We start from the raw sequence: 6000 nt of genomic DNA, 5'->3' as shown, positions 1-6000 counted from the left end.
AGCAGTGATTGATATTTGGTCTAATAAAAGCTTCCAGCTGTTCTGCAAAGGATAGTAAACTTGGAGAGAAATTGATCTTGGTTGGCTAGTCAGGACATGAGTTTTTCAGTTTCTGGGTGGAAGCTCTAGCCAATAAACACATGACACCCCAAAAGTTAATCATGTCCCCTGAGGCTCAAAAGTAATAAAAGATAAACAGCTTTAAGTTTATTTATTCATTTACTTGACAAATATTTATTAATATTCAAATACATATAAAGGATATTATGCTTCTCACTTCCATTAATATATGAGAAAAGAGTCACAATAATATGTAATGTAATGTGTCTCAATTATGCATGATGTAAGATTAGATTTAGAAATTTAGAGAATTAACAAATGAATAAGAGATAACCCCTCAAGGAGCCCTAGTGAAGAGATAGACACATAAGTAAACAATGAAGATATGGTATAAAAAGAATGATAATAGACACCTGATATGGTTTGGCTTTGTGTCCCCATACAAATATCACCTTGAATTGTAATAATCCACATGTGTCATGGGAGGGACCTGGTGGGAGATAATGGAATTATCGGGGTGGGTTTTTCCTGTGCTGTTCTTGTGATAGTAAATAAGTCTCATGAGATCTGATGGTTTTATAAAGGGGAGTTCCCCTGCACATGCTCCCTCTTGCCTGCTGCCGTGTAAGACATGACTTTGCTCCTCCTTTGCCTCCCACCATGATTATGAGGCCTCCCCAGCCACATGGAACTGTGAGTCCATTAAACCTTTTTTTCTTTATAAATTACCCAGTCTTGGATATGTCTTTATTAACAGCATAAGAAAAAACTAATGGAGATAATTGGTACCAGTAGAGTGGGATGCTGCTGTAAAGATACCCAAAAATGTGAAAACGACTTTGGAACTGGGTAACAGGCAGAGGTTGGAACAGTTTGGAAAGCTTGGAAGAATGGATGATGTGAAAAATTTGGAACTTCCTAGAGACTTGTTGAATGGCTTTGACCAAATGCTTCTCATCTCAGATGGAGGTGAGGAACTTGTTGGGAACTGGAATAAAGGTGACTCTAGCTATGGTTTAGCAAAGAGACTTGCAGTATTTTTCCCCTGCTCTAGAGATTTGTGAAACTTTGAACTTGAGGGAGATGATTTAGGGTATCTGGAAGAAGAAGTTTCTAAGCAGCAAAGCATTCAAGAGGTGACTTGGGTGCCATTAAAAGCATTCAGTTTTAAAAGAGAAACAGCATAAAGTTTTAGAAAATTTGCAGTCTGATGATGCAATAGAAAAGAAAAACCCATTTTCTGATAAGAAATTCAAGCTGGCTGCAGAAATTTGCATAAGCAACAAGGAGCCAAATGTTAATCACCAAGACAATGGGAAAAATTTCTCCAGGGAATGTCAGAGACCTTTACAGCAGCCCCTCCCATCACAGGCCCACAAGCCTAGGAGGAAATAATGGTTTCATGGGCTGGGCCCAGGGACCCTCTGCTCTGTGCAGTCTAGGGACTTGGTGCTCTGCATTCCAGCCACTCCAGCAGAGGCTAAAAGGGGCCAAAGTACAGTTTGGGCCATGGCTTTAGAGGATGCAAACCCCAAGCCTTGGCAGCTTCCATGTTGTGTTGAGCCGGTGGGTGCACAGAAGTCAAGAATTAAGGTTTGGGAACCTCCACCTAGATTTCAGAGGATGTATGGAAATGCCTAGATGTATAGGCAGAGGTGTGTTGCAGGGGCAGAGCCCTCATGGAAAACCTCTGCTAGAGCAATGCGAAAGGAAAATGTGGAGTGTGATCCCCCACAGAGTCCCCACTGGGACAGTGCCTAGTGAAGCTGTGAGAAGAGGGTAACTGTCCTCCAGATCCCAGAAAAATAGATCCACCAACAGCTTGCACCATGCACTTGGAAAAGCCACAGACACTCAACACCACCCTATGAAAGCAGCCAGGAGGGAGGGCTCTATCCTGCAAAGCCACAGGGGTGGAGCTTCCCAAGGCTGTAGGAGCCTACCTCTTCAATTAGCATGATGTGGATGTGAGACATGGATTCAAAGGAGATCATTTTGGAGCTTTAAGATTTGACTTCCCTGCTCGATTTTGGACTTGCATGGGGCCTATAGCCCCTTCTTTTTAGCCTATTTCTCCCAGTTGGAATGGGGGTATTTACCCAATGCCTGTACCCCCATTATATCTAAGAAGTAACTAACTTGCTTGTGATTTTACAGGCTCTTAGGTGGAAGGGACTTGCCTTGTCTCAGATGAGACTTTGGACTGTGGACTTTTGAGTTAATGGTAAAATAAGTTAAGAATTCAGGGAACTATTGGGAAAACATGATTAGTTTTGAAATGTGAGGAAATGAGATTTGAGGGGGACTGGGGCAGAATGATATGGTTTGGCTCCATGTACCCACCCAAATCTCACTCAAAGTTTGTTTTGTAGGCAGTGGTGACTCACTAAGGATATTATGCAGATTTTCAGTTGATTCAAGGGTAAATGTAAAGTGGGGCAAGATAAGAAGTTAATAAGATCATGTATAAACCTTAAGGCTATTATAATGTATCAAGTAAGAAATTTAAAGAGACCTCATTTGGACAATTAGGCTTAGATAGGACCAAGTAGATTTGAGCACTATTCAGTGGCAAAACAAACAAACAAAAACGCTAGAAGTAAGGTGAGAAGGAGAGAACAGAATTAAGGATGATTCCCCCAGGCTTCTAACTTGGAAAACTTTGAATGGCAGTGGCTTTCTTTGAGAGAGACAATATAGGTAGTGGGGTAGGCGGAAGATAACAATAAATTGAGTTTAAGATGCCTGTAAGACATCTAGGAACAAGTATCCAGGAGGCAGTTACAAATAAAGCTTTAATCCTCAGGAGAGGGTTCTGAGCTAGAGGTAAGAATGTGGGGAGTCATCACCATACAAGTATTAGTTCAATCCATGGAAGTAAATCATTTATTCACAGAAAGGGTGAAGAATGAGAAGAAATGAGGATGAAAAAAAGAATCCTATAGAACTCCTTCATTTATGGGGTAGTCAGAGGAAGAGAAATCAGCAAAGAGAAAGATAAGTCAGAAGGATAGGAAGAAAGTCTGGTTTGATGGAAAACCAACGAATGGAGAATTTCAAGAAGGGAGTAATTAAGCTTCAAATGTCCCAGGGATGTCACATAAGATAAAGATTGATATAATATCAAAGTAACATAAATACTAAAATTTAAGAGATTTGTTAAATAACACGGTAAAAGTGATATTAAGTATTATATAGTTATTAGAAATTATGACATACTTCTATATTTATTGATGTGGGAAAATGCTTACAATATAAGCAAGTGAAAAAAGTAATAAATATGGGATTATATTAAATAATAAGAGAGTAATACCTAAGTATTTCTTGAGAATTTAACTGTTCCAGGAACTGTTATAAGTCCTTTATATCCTATTCAATCTACATTGATTGAATATTTTATTATTATTTTTACTTATTTACTTTTTAGAGACACAGTCTCACTCTGTCGCCCAGGCTGGAGTGCAGTGGCACAGTCTCAGCTCACTGCAACCTCCACCTCCCAGGTTCAAACAATTCTTGTGCCTCAGCCTCCCAAGTAGCTAGGATTACAGGTGCATGTCACCACCCCTGGCTAATTTTTGTACTTTTGTAGAGACAGGGCTTCACCAAGTTGGCCGGGCTGGTCTCAAACTCCAGACCTCAAGTGATCCACCCACCTCAGCCTCCCAAAGCATTGGGATTACAGGTGTGAGACAGCATGCCTGGCCTGATTGAATATTTTAATCTCTTCCAAGGCAAATTGCAGTTTATCAGAAGATAAATAGGAATGCATTTTATATTACTACTCTTTAATAGCAGTTTTATATATATATATAATAAAATTGGCCATTTAAACCATTTCCAAGTGTATGATTCAGTGGCATTAATTACATTCACATTGTTGTGCAACCATAACCACTATGTCTAAAATTTTCATCACCACAAACAGAAACTCTGTGTTCATTAAACCATAACTCCCTATTCTCCTTTCCCCCATCTACTAGTAACCAGTAATCTACTTCCATCTCCAAGTATTTGCCTATTCTATATATTTCAGATAAGTAAAATCATACAGTATTTGTGCTTTTATATCTGGCTTGTTTCACTTAAGATAATGTTTTAAAAATTCATCCGGCTGGGTGTGGTGGCTCACGCCTGTAATCTCAGCACCTTGGGAGGCTGAGGTGGGTGGGTCACTTGAGGTCAGGAGTTCGAGACCAGCCTGGCCAGCAGGGTGAAACCCTATCTCTACTAAAAATACAAAAATTATTCAGGCATGATGGCAGGCACCTGCAATCCCAGCTACTTGGGAGACTGAGGCAGGAGAATCATTTGAACCCAGAAAGTGGAGGCTGCAGTGAGCCAAGATTGCACCACTGCACTCCAGCCTGGGCGACAGAGCAAGACTTTGTATCAAAAAAAAAAAAAAAAAAAAAAGGAAAAAGTCATCCATGTTGTAGCATGTATCAGAACTTTACTCACTTTTATGGCTCAATAATATTTTATTGTATGTATATACCACACTTTGTTTACCCATTGATTTCTTGATGGACATGTGTTGTTTTTACTTTTTGGCTACTGTAAATAATGCTGCTATGAACATTAGTACACTTGTATCTGTCTGAATCCCTGTTTTTAGTTCTTTTGGATATATACTTAGGAGTGGAATTTCTGGGTCATATGCTAATTCTATGTTTAATTTTTTTGAAGAATTGCCAGATTGTTTCTACAGTGGCTGCATCATTTTATGTTCCCACCAGCAATGTATGAGGGTTCCGGTTTCTTCAAGGGTATGCATTTTTAATGATAAAATTTAAAAAATTAAAAAACAATGGGTGAAGTCCTTCTGAAGGTTTCTCATTTTCATTAACATATGAGGAAAGAGTCTCAATAATATTGATAACAGTAGCAATATTTGTAGATTTCTCAATGTGAGGGAAGAAAAATGGTGTTTTTTTGTATGCATAGGCTTAAAAAGCATGAAAATATATATGGAGTGCTAATAAGGGAAAGGAGTCAGGCTTTTGGGACCAGGGGAGAATAAAGAGAAAGTAGACAAGCTATAAGTCTGCCTTTCTTCATGGTCCAGAACACATAGCCCTCCTGTGCAAATAACTCACAATCTTTCTGTGCCCAACTATCAGCAGACCCCTGCAAGTTAGCTCACTGCAAATTTGGCATCTTCAGTACTCAGCAAAGCCCTATTCAGCATACAGTATAAACACTATTCTATAAAATCCCTAGCAATTCTTTGTTTCTTTGCGGTTAGCTTCTCTTCTACTGATCCTGCCTATTGCCTTTTTGCAATGTATTTTGCTACTTTCTCTAATAAATCCTCCTTTCTTTACCTAAAACTATCTTTTAATTCATTTACCTCTGTGCCACTGGCCCCGATAGTCATTGCTCCCCTGCAACAAGATATATATCAAAAATTAAAAGAGTAGTTTTCTTATTTAGAAAACCCCATTGTCTCAGCCCAAAATCCCCTTAAGCTGATGAACATCTTCAGCAAAGTCTCAGGATACAAAATCAATGTGCAAAAATCACAAGCATTCCTATACGCCAATAATAGACAGAGAGCCAAATCATGAGTGAACTCCCATTCACAATACTCACGAAGAGAATAAAATACCTAGGAATACAACTTACAAGGGATGTGAAGGACCCCTTCAAAGAGAACTACAAACCACTGCTCAAGGAAATAAAAGAGGACACAAACAAATGGAAAAACATTCCATGCTCAGGGATAGGAAGAATCAATATTGTAAAAATGGCCACACTGCCCAAACTAATTTATAGATTCAATGCTATCCCCAACAAGCTAACATTGATTTTCTTCACAGAATTAGAAAAAACTACTTTAAAGTTTATATGGAACCAAAAAGAGCTCACATAGCCCAGACAATACTAAGCAAAAAGAACAAAGCTGAAGACATCACACTACCTGACCTCAAACTATAC

This window comes from Pongo pygmaeus, chromosome X (genome assembly GCF_028885625.2).
Source record: "Pongo pygmaeus isolate AG05252 chromosome X, NHGRI_mPonPyg2-v2.0_pri, whole genome shotgun sequence".
NCBI lineage: Eukaryota > Metazoa > Chordata > Mammalia > Primates > Hominidae > Pongo > Pongo pygmaeus.
This window is presented reverse-complemented; position numbering follows the sequence as displayed.